This window comes from Microcaecilia unicolor, chromosome 6 (assembly GCF_901765095.1).
Source record: "Microcaecilia unicolor chromosome 6, aMicUni1.1, whole genome shotgun sequence".
NCBI classification, from domain to species: Eukaryota; Metazoa; Chordata; class Amphibia; order Gymnophiona; family Siphonopidae; genus Microcaecilia; species Microcaecilia unicolor.
In genome coordinates this window covers 341,323,782-341,341,659 of record NC_044036.1, presented here as the reverse complement: position 1 = coordinate 341,341,659, position 17,878 = coordinate 341,323,782, and the positions used below count along the sequence as shown (strand labels likewise).

Sequence of the window (17,878 nt, the reverse complement as noted above, 5' to 3'; positions counted from 1 at the left end):
AACCTTTTTTAAAAATCGGCGTTACATTGGCCACCCTCCAATCTTCCGGTACCACGCTCGATTTTAAGGATAAATTACATATTACTAACAATAGCTCTGCAAGCTCATTTTTCAGTTCTATCAGTACTCTGGGATAAATACCATCTGGTCCAGGAGATCAGCTACTCTTCAGTTTGTAGACCTGCCCCATTACATTCTCCAGGTTTACAGAGAATTCGTTAAGTTTCTCCGACTCAGCTTCGAATACCATTTCTGGCACTAGTATCCCACCCAAATCTTCCTCGGTGAAGATCAAAGCAAAGAATTCATTTAATCTCTCCACTACAGCTTTGTCTTCCCTGATCGCCCCTTTTACTCGATCATCTAGCAGTCCAACCGATTCTTTTGCCGGCTTCCTGCATTTAATATACCTAAAAAAATTTACTATGTGTGTTTGCCTCCAACTCAGTCTTTTTTTTTTTTTTTCGAAGTCCCTCTTTGCCTTCCTTATCAGTGCTTTGCATTTGACTTGACATTCCTTATGCTGTTTATTATTTTCAGTCGGTTTCTTCTTCCATTCACATATAGACATTTCAAAGTATGTTTGTTGTTCCTATTTACATCATGCTTAGTACTTGAAAGTATTAATTTGCAATCTTTTATTTTTATTTAAGGACACCTGATCTACCATGGTCTCTTTTGCAACTTCACTATCAGGATACCCTATCTTCCCTGTTTTGGTGATATCTTTGAAAGATACCTTATCCCGAACCATGCGCTTTTGAGCAACAGTTGTCCTTCCCCCCCCCCCCCCCCCCCCGTTTCTAGTTTAAAAGCTGCTCTATCTCCTTATTTGATTCTAAATAGAGAAAGTATTCCAAGAAAATGACACTTTCCCAACAGATGTAATTGTATGTGCACAAAAAAAGAAAAATGCTTAGATGACTGCTGAAACGATGGAAGATGGGTGAATGTGTTCTTTTTTTTTTTTTTTCAGCTATAGCTATCTTTATGTTAATGCTACATCGATTCTCATTTATGTTAGGCATACAACCAGTACAGAAGAATTTCAGACATAATAGTGCCTAAGTCTTTCTTCTAGTGATATAGTCGTAGATGACTACTTGTAGGTAGAGATCTGATCGGATAGGAGTCCGAATGGAATTGTCACCTGGAGAAACCTTAGGATCCACGTTTAGTATTTTCCTATCTCTCTTGTTCTTGAAGAGCAATCCAGATGTATTTTCCGCAATCACTTGATAGTTTTGACTGGGGTTGGAACTAGAGACATGGGTTTCCCAATTGTAAAAGCTGAGATCAGTCGGTCTTGGAAGAAGCTTTTTTTCCCCGCTAAAGTAGATTTCAAAATCCTCTGACCAGTCTGTGGGCATAGTCGATATAGCCTGACAACTCCTGACCACAGGAATTTCGGTCTCGAATGAAGAGTATTGAGGTCATTTTTCCATTGCGATTGGCTTCTTCTCTTTGTGCTAATGCTTTAAGAAAATTATCCTTAAGTTCTTTCCCTGCACTTGATAATGTCTTTTGTTGAGTTCCCTGTGACAGTCTTGAAGCCTCTGCAGCAGCTTTTCTTGCTTCAAATTCCTCTCTTTTAAGCACCTCTCCAGTTCCCCTGTAGCCCAGCTCTACCAGCTGGCGGGCAAGTTCTTCATCCTCCAAGTAATAGAGATCCAAGGAGGTGATTTGCGAGTCCAGGAAATCCTCGTACGTGTTGAACTGGCTGATGAGGCTGTCCACGGTTGACCCGGCCTCTTCCTCCTCCATCTTGGGTTGTTATCGGGTGAATGTGTTCTGGAATAGGCGGCCATGGGCTCTTCACAAACCACATAATATGCTTGTCGATGCATTCAGAGGACACCTATTTTTGAAATAATAAAGAACAGCCAGAAACAAAACAATTCGTGATTTGGTATTTATTCCAAGTGGTATGATAAGCCAGCTTCAGCCAGTTGATGTTTCAGTCAATATGCCATTTAAAGACTTTTTAAGAGAAGAATACGAGACCTGGTTTTCTGACTACCTTCCTTTGACGTCTTCTGGGAACATCAAGAGAGCACCACCTTCAAAAATCGTGGAGTCTGTATCTGTTATATGGAAAAAAAGTTCCAGAAAATATAATGCAGCCCTTATTTAAGAAGTGTTGTATAACAAACATGGTTAATAGTATGGAAGATGATCTGATGTGGGACACAGATGGTGACTGTGATTTGAAAAGTGTTGATGAGTCATCAAACTATGATAGTGATGACTCAATTTGTGAAGAATCTGCTGATACTAATGATAGTGATTAGAAGGATTTACAGTACTGTATACCAAACTGTAATTGAATACTGGATACTAGTATCGCGGTTTTTGTTTTTCAAGTTTGTGCTTTTCCTTCTGGATATGTTTGTTTACCATATTCTGGTAATTTTGTTTTTCTAAGTTTATACGGTACTGTAGTTAACTGGTAAGTTTATTTACCATACATTGCCATAAGTGTCAAAAAGGAGTTTTTGTCGTACTGATAATTGAAAACGTTTGTGCTTTTCCTTCTGTATGTTTGCTTATGGTATTTACCATATTTTTCACTTTTGCAAAATGAAGGGACATCTTAGAATTGAGGAAATACGGGACTTATGTGGCATAAATGCACAGGAGGTGAGTCTTTCAGTTGAAAAGAAGCTCTGGAACGAGGGGGCTTACGATGAAGGTGAAAAAGGAGAGACTCAGAAGTAACCTGAGGAAATACTTCACAGAAAGGATGGTGAACTGGTGGAGATGAAAACAGTATCTGAATTCAAGAGAGCTTGGGATAAGTACAGAGGGAAGCGTAGATGGCATGGATAGGCCATATGGTCTTTATCTGCCTACATTTTTCCATTTCCTTGTGATCCTGGGCAAGTCACTTAAACCTTCATTACCCCAGGTACAAAACTTTGAGCCCGCAAGGAACAGAGAAACTGCATATAATGTAAACTGCTGTAGCATAAAAAGCAGTAGATTAAATCTGTGACTCTTTACCCATACATTTATTATATACAGGAACTTTCTCTGTCGCTTCTTCCTATATAACATTAGCAAAATTCGCCCTTTCCTCTCTGAGCACACCACCCGAACTCTCATCCACTCTCTCATTACCTCTCGCCTTGACTACTGCAACCTACTCCTCACTGATCTCCCACTTAGCCACCTATCCCCCCTTCAGTCCGTTCAGAACTCTGCTGCACGTCTTACCTTCCGCCTGAACCGATACTCACATCACCCCTCCCCTCAAGTCACTTCATTGGCTTCCGATCAGGTACCGCATTCAATTCAAGCTTCTGCTACTAACCTACAAATGTACTCGATCTGCAGCCCCTCCTTACCTCTCAACCCTCATCTCCCCTTACGTTCCTACCCGTAACCTCTGCTCTCAAGACAAATCCCTCCTTTCAGTACCCTTCTCCACCACCGCCAACTCCAGACTCCGCCCTTTCTGCCTCGCCTCACCCCATGTGTGGAACAAACTCCCTGAGCCCTTACGCCAGGCCCCCTCCCTGCCCATCTTCAAATCACTGCTTAAAGCCCACCTCTTCAATGTCGCCTTCGGCACCTAACCACTACACCTCTACTCAGGAAATCCAGACTGCCCCAACTTGACATTTCGTTCTTTAGATTGTAAGCTCCTTTGAGCAGGGACCGTCCTTCTTTGTTAATTTGTACAGCACTGCGTAACCTTAGTAGCGCTCTAGAAATGTTAAGTAGTAGTAGTACTAATGGACTTGCAATCTTAAGTTTTTGTACCTGAGGCATTGAAGGAATGTGACTTGCACAGTCACCAAAGAGCAGCAGTGGAAAATGAGCTCAATTCCCCTGGTTCTCAGGCCAGTGCATTAATCATTAGTCTTCTCCTATAAACTGCTTTGGTTGTACCATGGAAAGGCGGCTTATCAAATCCATGACCCTTTACCCTTGCCCTTAGTGGGAGTTGGGGAGAGCAGCAGCATCGGTTGTCCTGTCAGTCTCTGTGGGCCATGTCATTGAACCGTTCTGGGCCTAATCATAGGGGAACGGCCTGAAGCAGGCGGTGAACAGCATATTGGGAAGGAGCCTGTGCTTTCCCTTTGCCCCCAGCGAGGCGATAGAGTGGTGCAGGTGCCAAAAGCAAAGATGCAGGTTGGAGTGGAATAGAGGAAGGCAAGGTAGACTACAGAGAAGACATAGGGGACTTGAAACTTCAAGGAGCACACGAGACATCCTAATTACCTTCCCATTTTCACCAGCTCCTCCTTAGAGATCCTACTGCTCTTATATATGTCATCCACTCAGACATCTCTGTTGCATCTTATCCCCACCTGCATACGTTCTACACTTACCATTGCACACATACGCAGTGGTGTTCTGGAGCAGGCTCGCATCAGCTCATGAGAGCTGTTCAAATCTTTTAAAGAATTTTGAGAACCAGTTGTTAAGTAGGCCCCTGGTTGCTACTTTAACAACTGGCTCCAACCCCTCCCCTTCACGTTCTCCACAGAGTCTAGCTGAGTACTTTCATGAGGTTCACAAGATTAACCTTGAGTTCTCAACCAAGTCACTGCCACTTCCCCTTCCACAGTCCATTCTCTGAACCCTCTTTCAACTCCTCCTCCTCCTCCTCCTACTTATCACTTCTATAGTGCTACAAGGCATACGCAGTGCTGTACACCATACATGAAAAGACAGTCCCTGCTCAGAGCTCACAATCTAAATAGGACAGGCACACAGAACAACTAAGAGGTAAGAGAATTCAAGAGGTGGGGATAAAAGGGTACAGGGCAGGTGAATAGTGGTTAGGAGTCAAAAACAGCGTTAAAGAGGTGGGCTTTGACTCCTGCTTCCTTTTCTGAAATTACTGAAAAGGAAACTGAACCTTTTCTTTCCTCCTCCAGACTGACTGACATGTTCCTCTGATCCTATCCCCACCCATCTACTCAGGATGACAGTAGGAGAGATAACGCTATTTGTCATATCCTCAGTCTTTCACTTTCCTGCATGCTGTAGTTACACCACTCCTCAAAAAAAACCCCATCATTAGACCTTGCCTATTCTCCCAACTTTCGCTCCATCTCCTGCCTCCCTTTCCTATTCAAGCTGCTTGAACGTGCTGTTCACCGCCACTGTCTTGACTTGATATCAAACTATTCTTGATCCACTTCAATCTCTCACCCTGTTCATTCAACTGAAACAGTCCTTGCTAAAGTTTCCAATGTCAGATCCAAAGGTCTCCTATCCTCATCCTTCTCTATCTATTTCCTGCTTTCCTGCTTTTGACACTGTTGATCTCACCGCCTACTCCTTGATATGCTGCCCTCCTTTGAATTTCAGGATTCTTTTCTTTCCTAGTTTTATCTCTTCTATCTAGTGGTGTTCTAGGTCGGATGCCACCTGGGGCGGATCACCATGATGCCCCCCCCCCCCAGCGCATCGCTCTTACTGGGGGTGCGGGGAGCACCCAGGGTGGACCACCCCCACCACCCTGCCCTTAGTATGCCACTGCTTCCATCGCACTTCTAGTGTATACTCTGGTGGATCCTCCTCCACTTCTATCCCACTATCAGTTGGTGTACCTCGGGGATCTTTCTTAGGATGTCCTCTTTTCTCCATCTATACTTCTTCCCTTGGTGCTCGGATTTCATTATCACCTTTTTGCTGATGACTCCCAGATCTACCTCTCCACAACAGAAATTTCAGCAGGAATCCAGCCCCAAGTCTCAGCCTGCTTGTCTGATATTGCTGCCTGGATATCTCATTGCCATCTGAAACTAAACCTGACCAAGACTGAACTTCTTATCTTTCCCCCTAAACCTCCCTGTCTCATCAGCTCCGTAACCGTGAGGTCATCTTTGACTCCTTTTTCTCTCTACATACATCCAGCAGACTGCTCAAACCCTATAATATCACCAGTATTTGTCCCTTCCTTTCTGAGCACACTACCAAAACCCTTATCCACACTCTTATCTCTTGCTTAGACTATTGCAACTTGCTTCTCACAGGTCTCCCACTAAGCCATCTCTCTCCCCTTCAGTCTGTTCAGAATATTGCTGCATGACTTGTATTCCACCAGTGTCACTATGCTTATATTAGCCCTCTCCTCAAGCCACTTCATTGGCTCCCTAACTGTTTCCGCATACACTTAAGCACCTTGCTCCCCAGTCCCACCCGATGTCAACCCCCACATCTCGGAATCTTCAAGCTATTGATCCCCTTACTCTGTCCTCTTGTGTCTCTAACCTTTTCTCTTCTACCACTCTAAGTCTGTCAATGAAGCCGTTTCTTCCTATGATACTATTCTCTCCTCTGCTCTGGACACTCTTGCAGCTCCTTGTGACTCTGGGCAAGTCACTTAACCCTCCATTGTCCTAGGTACAAATAATGTTTATACTATGTAAATTGTTTTGAATGTAGTTGTAAAAACCACAGGCAATATATCAAGTCCCATTCCCTTTCCCCTATAGAAAAGCACTATAGAAATAACTAGTAGCAGTATTCTCAAAATTTGGTCTCAGGTCCCTCCTAAGTTCCCTTTTACTTTGTTGGCAGGGATGCTGAGCCCTGCCAGCCAAATAGACGTGCTGCTCCCTGTTGCTAGTTTCTGGCTCTGAATAGGGAGTGGCAGCTGTTTTTGTCTGGGAGGGCTCAGCATCCCTGCCAGCAAAAGTATGCCTAGCACACCCACACGTGGGGGGGGGGGGATGAGAGAAGAATACATTGCCCCCCAGTCCACCTTTGGGCCCACCCAATAAAAAAGAGGGGATAAGAGAAGAATGTATTGCTCCCCAGTCCACCCTTGCCCCCCCCCCCCCCTCAAAAGGCCTGGTTATGCCCAGAGAGCCCATTAAAAAAAAAAAAAAAAGTTACCTGCACACTACTGCACATATGCATAGTGGCATGTGGAGGGGAGTGGGAACAGATATACTTGTCATTATCTGGGTCATATGACCTTTATTTAGCAGCTGAAAATTCACATGTAGGAAAAGTTTGGGAAGCATCCTGCTAGGATTTTGTTGTTGTACATTCATCCTGCCAGACCCAGCTCTAGGGTTTATTTTTCGCTAAGGCTTTTTAACATTTCATGTTAGTCTTTTGCTTATATGCAAACTAGTAAAAAAGCCCCGTTTCTGATGCAAATGAAACGGGGGCTAGCAATGTTTTCTTCTGTGTGCATGTGGGAGTGTGTGTGTCCCTGCCCTCTGGCCTCTCCCCCCTCCCCCCTCTGAGTCCTTCACTGTTACAGAGCCAGCGATTTGATTTCCTGCTCTGCTGTTTTCCTTCACTGACTGTGTTACAGAGAGGGCGGGGCAGACACTCGTAGGGAAACCGGATATCTCGCCCCCTTCACACTTCCGGCTGGAGGCTTCATAGAACGTTGGTGTTGCCTTTTATATAGAGAGATAGTAAAAAAGCCCTGTTTCTGATGCAAATGAAACGGGGGCTAGCAATGTTTTCTTCTGTGTGCATGTGGGAGTGTGTGTGTCCCTGCCCTCTGGCCTCTCTCCCCTCCCCCCTCTGAGTCCTTCACTGTTACAGAGCCAGCGATTTGATTTCGTGCTCTGCTGTTTTCCTTCACTGACTGTGTTACAGAGAGGGCGGGGCAGACACTCGTAGGGAAACCGGATATCTCGCCCCCTTCACACTTCCGGCTGGAGGCTTCATAGAACGTTGGTGTTGCCTTTTATATAGAGAGATAGTAAAAAAGCCCCGTTTCTGATGCAAATGAAACGGGGGCTAGCAATGTTTTCTTTGTGTGCATGTGGGAGTGTGTGTGTCCCTGCCCTCTGGCCTCTCTCCCCTCCCCCCTCTGAGTCCTTCACTGTTAGAGCCAGCGATTTGATTTCGTGCTCTGCTGTTTTCCTTCACTGACTGTGTTACAGAGAGGGCGGGGCAGACACTCGTAGGGAAACCGGATATCTCGCCCCCTTCACACTTCCGGCTGGAGGCTTCATAGAACGTTGGTGTTGCCTTTTATATAGAGAGATAGTAAAAAAGCCCCGTTTCTGATGCAAATGAAACGGGGGCTAGCAATGTTTTCTTTTGTGTGCATGTGGGAGTGTGTGTGTCCCTGCCCTCTGGCCTCTCTCCCCTCCCCCCTCTGAGTCCTTCACTGTTAGAGCCAGCGATTTGATTTCGTGCTCTGCTGTTTTCCTTCACTGACTGTGTTACAGAGAGGGCGGGGCAGACACTCGTAGGAAACCGGATATCTCGCCCCCTTCACACTTCCGGCTGGAGGCTTCATAGAACGTTGGTGTTGCCTTTTATATAGAGAGATAGTAAAAAAGCCCTGTTTCTGATGCAAATGAAACGGGGGCTAGCAATGTTTTCTTCTGTGTGCATGTGGGAGTGTGTGTGTCCCTGCCCTCTGGCCTCTCTCCCCTCCCCCCTCTGAGTCCTTCACTGTTACAGAGCCAGCGATTTGATTTCGTGCTCTGCTGTTTTCCTTCACTGACTGTGTTACAGAGAGGGTGGGGCAGACACTCGTAGGGAAACCGGATATCTCGCCCCCTTCACACTTCCGGCTGGAGGCTTCATAGAACGTTGGTGTTGCCTTTTATATAGAGAGATAGTAAAAAAGCCCCGTTTCTGATGCAAATGAAACGGGGGCTAGCAATGTTTTCTTTTGTGTGCATGTGGGAGTGTGTGTGTCCCTGCCCTCTGGCCTCTCTCCCCTCCCCCCTCTGAGTCCTTCACTGTTAGAGCCAGCGATTTGATTTCGTGCTCTGCTGTTTTCCTTCACTGACTGTGTTACAGAGAGGGCGGGGCAGACACTCGTAGGGAAACCGGATATCTCGCCCCCTTCACACTTCCGGCTGGAGGCTTCATAGAACGTTGGTGTTGCCTTTTATATAGAGAGATAGTAAAAAAGCCCCGTTTCTGATGCAAATGAAACGGGGGCTAGCAATGTTTTCTTTTGTGTGCATGTGGGAGTGTGTGTGTCCCTGCCCTCTGGCCTCTCTCCCCTCCCCCCTCTGAGTCCTTCACTGTTACAGAGCCAGCGATTTGATTTCGTGCTCTAAAAAGCTCCGTTTCTGATGCAAATGAAACGGGGGCTAGCAATGTTTTCTTCTGTGTGCATGTGGGAGTGTGTGTGTCCCTGCCCTCTGGCCTCTCTCCCCTCCCCCCTCTGAGTCCTTCACTGTTACAGAGCCAGCGATTTGATTTCGTGCTCTGCTGTTTTCCTTCACTGACTGTGTTACAGAGAGGGTGGGGCAGACACTCGTAGGGAAACCGGATATCTCGCCCCCTTCACACTTCCGGCTGGAGGCTTCATAGAACGTTGGTTTTGCCTTTTATATAGAGAGATGGTTCAGATGGGCCAGTTAGCCATGCACTGCTTTGCCATGCTTATGTAGTAGCTTCACCTAATTTACACCTCTTAGAACTATTTTAGCCTTCATGCTATTTGACAAAATATTTCCTGATGTTTACTCTGATCCCTCCTCATCCTTCCACTCCACCTGGGACCTTTGTCATGACTTTAAAAAGGTTCCAGACGTAATCTGAGAAATTATAGACCGGTGAGCCTGACGTCAGTGCCGGGCAAAATGATAGAGACTATTATAAAGAAAAAAATTACAGAGCATATTGAAAAGCATGGATTAATAAGACAAAGTCAACATGGATATAGTGAAGGGAAATCTTGCTCCACCAATCTATATTACATTTCTTTGAAGGGGTGAACAAACATGTGGATAAAGGGGAGCCGGTTGATATTGTGTATCTGGATTTTCAGAAGGCGTTTGACAAAGTACCTCATGAAAGACTCCAGAGGAAATTGGACAGTCATGGGATAGGAGGTAGTGTCCTTTTGTTGATTAAAAACTGGTTAAAAGAGGGTGGGTCACGTGATGCACTAGAGAGTGAAGGACGTGGTTCCGTGCTCTCTTAGGCCCATTCGCCAATTTTATGCAATTTTCGATCGCAAAGTGCTGAAATCGAGCCCTAAAATCGATACTACAAGACGCTGAGTGCTGAAATCGAGCCCTAAAATCGATACTACAAGAAGCTGAGGGTCCAATGGATAAATTTGTGGAAGCGCAGGGTAAAGGCTTGCCAACTACAGTGTGGTAAATTTAAAACGAATCGGAGAAAATTTTTCTTCACCCAACGTGTAATTAGACTCTGGAATTCATTGCCGGAGAACGTGGTACGGGCGGTTAGCTTGACGGAGTTTAAAAAGGGGTTAGATAGATTCCTAAAGGACAAGTCCATAGACCGCTATTAAATGGACTGGAAAAATTCCTCATTTTTAGGTATAACTTGTCTGGAATGTTTTTACGTTTGGGGAGCGTGCCAGGTGCCCTTGACCTGGATTGGCCACTGTCGGTGACAGGATGCTGGGCTAGATGGACCTTTGGTCTTTCCCAGTATGGCACTACTTATGTACTTATGTACTAACCCGCAGCGGAAAACGAGAGAAAGAAAAGTTGAAAACTCCGAACGGAGAAGACGGGCCGGCAAAACGTGAAAGTTTCATCTTTACGCCGGAACAATTAAAACAAATCACGGAAGCAGTGAGTCTAGCGCTGGAACCGAGACTCGCACAGCTGTCGGCACAAATCGCCACACTTACATCTTCTTTGTCCGAAACCACAGCACGGACTGGCGAAACAGAGCGTCGTGTTTCTGAGCTGGAAGACATGTGCGCTCCAATGGCGGCGCGGATAAAACAGCAAGAAACTACAATTGAAAATCTACTGACCAAAGTTGATGATCTGGAGAACAGATCACGACGAGCAAATCTTCGCATTGTGGGGCTTCCAGAATCGGTGGGCGACAGAATCCTGGCCACGGAACTGGAGCAATGGCTTAAAAGAGAGTTTGCCCTCTCAGACAGCATGGGCCCGCTGTGTTTAGAGCGGGCACATCGAGTGGGCCGACTACAAGATGGCCGCCAGTCACCGCGAGTAGTTCTCATAAAAGTGCACAACTATATCCACAAGGACGAAATCCTGAGGGGGTATCGTCAGAAGAGAGAAACGACAAAATATGAAGGGAAGCTCATACGAATCTTCCAGGACTATTCAGCTGGCTTGCAGGATAAAAGGAAAAAATTTAACCCAGCGTGTCAACGCCTGCATGCTTTACAAGTTAAGTTTATGCTTCTTTATCCTGCAATTTTGAAAATCAAAAACGGCAATGGATGGAAGGTTTTTTCCAATGCTGCAGAGGCGGATGCCTATGTAAAAACATTGGATGATGTTCAGCTAAATGCGGAAGGAGCAGATGCAGCCACTTGAAAGTCTGGGACTCAAAGAGAGTGAAGGACTAATACATTAATGTCTGTAACAGGTATTTGAATTGTTGTAAGCATTACTTGAGGTATGGGCTTGATTTTGACACTACTTGTTTGTAAATGGCGGGGGGGCCTTAGCATGGAAGTGACCCACTCCCGTGGTAAAAGACGGGAACGACTTGTGTAGGCAGGGTAGGGGGGGGTTAGAAGGGTGGGAAGGGCAAGAAGGGGAGGGGGGGTAAATTGGGGGGGGGGATAATAGCCTCAGGAATATGGGTGGTTTACAATCGGATTGCAGCTGGAGTGTGTACCCGCGGACTGGAGAATTGATCTCCCCGGGGAGGGGGGCTGGGCTCCCGGGGGAGGACAAATGGTGTAACGTGGACATGCCTAGATACAGCGGGAAACTGATAGAGCGCGCGTGCGCTTGATGTCCTGGAACGTGTCTGGAATTTCATCCCCGATTAAGCGGGCCAAGATATTGGCGCAACTGAAGCGGCACGGGGTTTCTATTGCCTGTCTTCAGGAGACGAAACTGACTGATCTAGAGCATGAAAAGCTTAAGCGTCAATGGGTGGGAGAATGTTTTTATTCTTCTTCGGGAGCCAAAAGAGGTGGAGTAGCGATTCTGATTAGGAAGGGGCTGCTTTGTGACCCCAGGTTGATATACAAAGACCAAGAGGGTAGGGTGATTCTTTTGCAGCTAACTCTATCGGGGCACAAATTGTATCTATATGCTGTGTATGGCCCAAACTCCCACTCCCCTACATTTTTTAAATCCTTGATATCCCTGGGTCTGCGATACTCGGACGCCCCTTGGGTGTGGGCCGGGGATTTCAACCAGGTCATGGACCCAGGGGTGAATAGGACTGCCGGACGACAGCGGAGTGAGGCACGGGGGGGAGGGGCAATCCAATCCCTGAGTCGTTCCCTGGACTTGATTGACCCCTGGAGGTTACTCCACCCATCAGAAATTGACTATACTCATCAATCTAGAGTACACCAATCATGGTCGAGATTAGACTACATTCTGATGCACCACTCATTATTTACCAAAGTCACTCAAGCCGAGATAGGCCCCATGGAGGTTACCGACCACTCATTGATTTGGGTAGATATGAGGTTCCCGACCACAGGTGTGGGGGGTTCTGCTTGGAGATTTCCATCCTTTTTATATCAAGACCAAAAATTTAAAGAATATATCATAGCCCAATGGGAACAATATGTAGAATTTAACTTGGAGTCCTGTGAGTCCCCCTTAGTTTTTTGGGAAGCGTCAAAGGCAGTACTGAGGGGGGCTACGATAGCGTACATGAGTGCCAGAAATAAGAAACTTTCAACAGGAATAGTTCACTTAGAACGTCAGCTACGCCAGGCCAAAAAGGGTATCTACTAAGACCCTCACCGGAGACCCGTGATCTTTGGTCTTCCACAAAGGTGGCCCTGGACTCCCTAATCCACGAAAAAAACTCAGAAAAGTTTCACGGCAAGAGGGTTCAATTTCCATAGATATGGAAATAAGCCGGGTAGGCTGCTGGCCCAGATGGTGAGAACCCGAGGGCGGAGAAAACTGATCGCGTCGGTGACATCCCCCGGGGGGGCCAGGGTTAGTACCCCGGAGGGGATTGTAAAAGAATTCCACGCCTATTTTTCTAAATTATATTCTGGGAAGGGGGATACAACGGACATGGCAGTGGAGGACTATTTGAGGGACGCTGGGCTCCCCCGGCTTTCCATGTCGGCCAGAGAGGCGCTTTCAAAACCGTTACAGGCCCAAGAAGTGCAGAGAGTATTAAGAGCTTTACCTCTGGGATCGGCGCCGGGGCCCGATGGGTTCTCGGCCGAATACTATAAGATTCTCCCACCACAGTATATAGGCCCTCTAATTGAATATTTTGAGGAGGTGATAGAACAAGGGGGGCTCCCAAGGGGAGGTAACGAGGCGCTAGTGACGTTAATCCCAAAGCCGGGCAAGCCGGGGGATAGGGTGGAGTCTTACCGCCCTATCTCCCTTATTAACGTGGATCTTAAAATTCTGGCTCGAATCTTAGCGGATCGCCTCACACCCTACATGGGGACGTTGATTGGGGCACATCAGGTAGGCTTTATGAAAAACAGGAACTCAGTGATTAATGTACGGAAAGTACTTTTGGCCATTGCACACTGCCAAGCAAGGGATCGGGACCTCCTACTGGTTAGTTTAGATGCCGAAAAGGCGTTTGATAAAGTACAGTGGAGGTACCTATTCAAAGTATTAGACTACATAGGCGTGGGAGGATGGTTTCTAGATGCGGTAAAAATACTCTATAAGGACCCAGTAGCCAGAATTTTAGTCAATGAGTCGAAATCCCCTCCGATTCAGATAAAAGCGGGAACGAGGCAGGGGTGTCCCCTCTCCCCCTTTTATTTCTGCTGTATTTGGAGCCTTTGTTGAGGACCATTGAGGTCGACCCGGATATTGAGGGAGTCCAATTGCCAAATCACTCGGTAAAAGTTTTGTCCTTCGCGGACGACATATTTTTGACCCTGACTGACCCCCACAATTCTTTAAATAGAGTCTTAGCAGCTATTGACGAGTTTGGGCTATACTCTGGACTCTCGCTGAATTTAAAGAAATCTTTTGCCTTGCCCTCAGCGGAGAGGATACGAGGGAACTGGGGGGACTCTTTTCCGCTTCAGTGGGTGCAGGAGGAGGTGACGTATCTGGGTGTGAGGATTCCAATTGACCTGGGCTCTTTATACGAGAGAAACATGGTTCACTTAAAAAAGAGGGTGACACAATCGTTGGTGAGTTGGCAGGATTTGCCCATTTCTCTGATGGGCAGGGTAGCACTCTACAATATGGTATTGTTTCCTGTCTGGATTTATGCTTACCAAACTCTGCCCATGTTCCTGACCTCCAAAGATGATAAATGGCTGAGGTCAAAATTAAATGTGTTTTTGTGGCAGGGAAAAAAGGGCACGCATGACAATCAACAGGGCAATTCTCCCAAGAGCACAGGGCGGGTTGGGATTGATGGATCTACGTATGTTTTCGGTGGCTAGTGGTATGCGCCACATTTCAGATTGGTTTCGGGCCACTGAACATTTTTCCCTCACGGCTGCTGAGACGAGCTGGGTTGAACCTTTGCATTTCTCCAGCTGGCTTCATCAGGTGAGGGGGCAGAGCCCGAATTTGGGTGGGGCTTCGCCATACTCGGTCCCTTGAGGCAGACGTGGAGGTGGCTCTGTAGGTTTTTCACACTGAATAAATCGGTGTCCCCATTGCTGCCTATAAGAGGTAATCCGGAATTCCCAGTGGGAGACTCCTCTGGGACTTTTAGAGACTGGAGGGCCAAGGGGGTCACTTATTTGAGACATGTGGTGTCGGAGCAGGGAGGGATGAAAACTATGTCTGATATCAGTGGAGAATTCCACCTGGGAAAGAGGGATCCTTTTGCATTTATGCAGTTAAGTCATTATGTTAACTCATTACCTAAGAAGGATTTGTCTGTAAAAGTTTGGGAGTGTTTAAATGCAATGTTGGCGCTTGAGGCACAGGGAAAGATTCCGCTGAAGTACTTTCACTCACTCCTAAGAGAGCACCTACAGTCCACAGACTTTACCCGGATGGCACAACAATGGACGAAGGAGCTGGCCTTTTCGGTGAACCCGGAGAGTATCAAAAATGTATTGATGGGCACATACAAACTGACAGAAAATGCCTGCTGGTGGGAATTACAGTATAAGTTTCTTTCCGTCTTCATGTGTCGCCAAGAAGAGCGTTCCGAGCTACCTTGCGAGACTCAGATGTATGCCCTAAATGTGGGAAAGACAATGCAAATTTGGGTCACATGTTTGGAACTGTATATGTATTCAGAAGTTTTGGAAGTCATTGGCGCTGCAAACCTCTTCGATGTGGGGCACAAAGTGGCGTATTTCTCCAGGCCAACTGTTTGGTATCTACAATATGCGGGGAGCGGCCAGGGCAGGCTCTCGATGGCTTTTTACAAAGAGCTGTGTTGATGGCAAAAAAACTAATTTTACAACTGTGGGTTGACCCCAGACATTCCAACAGTATCGCATTGGCGATCGGCGATGATTTACATGTTGCTCATTTGAACGTAGTGGAATTACGGATCTGGCAGGGTCCAGGGGGGACAAATTCTGTTCTGTCTGGGCACCGTTCTGGGACACTTTAACTCCAGTGGCTCGCAGTAGAGTGTTGAATTCCTGAGGTGGAGGGGGGGGGGTAGGCGTTGGGGAGGGAAGGAAAGAGGACCTGGAGACGGAAGGAAAAATGTTATAAAATGTTTAGGTTGGCGGTTTGGACTTGAATAAGGATATGTGTGGCACTGTTTACATTGTATAATGGATCAGAACAATATCCTGGTTTGGTGTATTATGTTCAATAAACATGAGATATATAAAAAAAAAAAAAAAACTGGTTAAAAGATAGAAAACAGAGAGTAGGGTTAAATGGTCAGTATGGAGAAGGGTAGATAGTGGGGTTCCCCAGGGGTCTGTGCTGGGACCACTGCTTTTTTAACATATTTATAAATGATCTAGAGATGGGAATAACTAATAGAGGTAACTTGCTGTTGATACAAAGTTATTCAAAGTTGTAAAGTTGCAAGAGGATTATGAAAAATTACAAGAGGACCTTGGGAGGACTGGTATCTAAATGGCAGATGACGTTTAATGTTAGCAAGTGCAAAGCGAGTGCATGCTTGGAAAAGAAGAATCCGCATTATAGTTATGCAGTGCAAAGTTTCACATTAGGAGTCACTGATCTGAAAGGGATCTAGGGCATCATTGCTGATGATACGTGGAAACCTTCTGCTCGTGTGGCAGCTAAGAAAGCAAATAGAATGTTAGGTATTAGGAAAGGAAAACAAAATGAGGGACGTTATAATGCCTTTGTATTGCTCCATGGTACGACTGCAACCTTGAATATTGTGTTCAGTTCTGGTCACCACATCTCAAAAGATATAGTGGAATAGAAAAGGTACAGAGAGGGGCGAAGAAAGGGAAAGGCTAACGCAGTTAGGGGCTATTTAGCTTGTAGAAAAGACAGCTGAGGGAAGATATGATAGAGGTCTATAAAATGAGTGGACTGGAACGGTAGAAGTGAATCGCTTATTTACTCTTTTCAAAAATACTAGGGCTAGGGGGCACACAAGGAAGCTAACAAAGTAGTAAATTTAAAACGAATCAGAGAAAATATTCGTCACTCAGTGTGTAATTAAACTCTGGCATTCATTTGCCAGATAATGTAAAAGCGGTTAGCTTAGTTGGGTTTAAAAAAGGTTTGGATGGCTTCCTAAAGGAAAATTCCATAGACCATATTTAAATAGACTTGGGAAAATCTCCTGCTTATTTCTAAAATAAGCATCATAAAATGTATTGTACTGTTTTAGGTTCTTGACAGCTACTTGTGACCTGGATTGTCCACTGTTGAAAACAGGATGCGAGGCTTGATGATCTTCAGTCTGTCCTAGTAGGGCATACTTGTGTACTTAACTTCACCCAGAGCTTCCTGCCCGCTTCTCTGGAAGAAAATCCATCCCTCTGGCCGTGTCTAAAGCAGACCCTGAGATACTTCAGGGACTGGAAACAGGGCCAGAGAGGGTTTCTTGGGCTGGTTTAATACCCAGCCCGGGGATTCAAGGAGTGAAGGGACCTTCTGCTGTCAAATGATTGGAAGTTTTTCTTACTTTTCAAGAAAGAAGTTTGGTTGCTGTACACTGTTTTCATTGTATGTTAGAATAAATTTGACCCCTGATGCAGGCGCTGTGCGCCGAAACACAGCCCGTGTCAGGTCCAGCTTTAAAACTTGACTTTTAAATTAAAGGAACTGTCCCGTTTCTGAAGACTCTTGGTGCTTTTTTGTTCCTGAATTTGGACCATATGTGTCTTTAATGGGGCTAGTTTATGTCTTAGGTCAAGGGGATCAGTTCTTACACTGGTACAGTGGGGAAGGGTGACTTTTCTGAACTTTATCACAATTTGGGAATCTGCACAACAATTCTTGAGTAAGAATTCAAGAGTTTATAGGCAGGTTGTGTGCACGAGTACAGCTTACATTGAAAAGGCAAGTGGAAGTAATGTCATCAAGGGTTTAAAATGCTTGAAGTATGCCTGCTTTGACCAAAGGTGATGGCAAATTCAACATCCTGTATGCTGACTAAATATTCCCAATTTTACTAAAACACAGTAGGGTTACCATACTTGAAAAAGACGAACTAGCAGGAACTTTTTTTTCTTGACATTTTTCCTACTTCAGAAATAGGAACTCGGCACTATATACTTTTTTCTGGTCTGCAGTGATTCCCTGCCCATTTGTTTACCAGTTTAAAGTGCTGCTGGAGCTCTATAGGGGGTTCAGGTGCTGAAGGTTATAGCTTTGCACCACAGAGAAAGAAATGAAAAACAGCTGGTTGGATTGATAGTGCACATATGTGAGGGAACAAGTTCTTGGACCTGGCAATCGGGGCCACCTAATGGAATCAGAAGTATGCAATGATGTTATTGACCAGCTATTAGCAAGCCTTGTTTTTGTCAGTCCTTATGAACCATGCATGCACTTCTATGGTCTGTCCTGGTGACCCATCAACTTCCATTTCAGGATTGGATGATCTTAATTATTTGGGGGGGGGGGGGGGGGGG

At 45.7% G+C, this 17,878-nt stretch overlaps 1 pseudogene; it reads right to left on the bottom strand.

The window, feature by feature from the left end:
• Positions 1-1,064: 1,064 nt before the first annotated feature.
• LOC115472879 lies at positions 1,065-1,764 on the bottom strand (annotated as a pseudogene).
• Between the last annotated feature and the right edge of the window lie 16,114 nt (positions 1,765-17,878).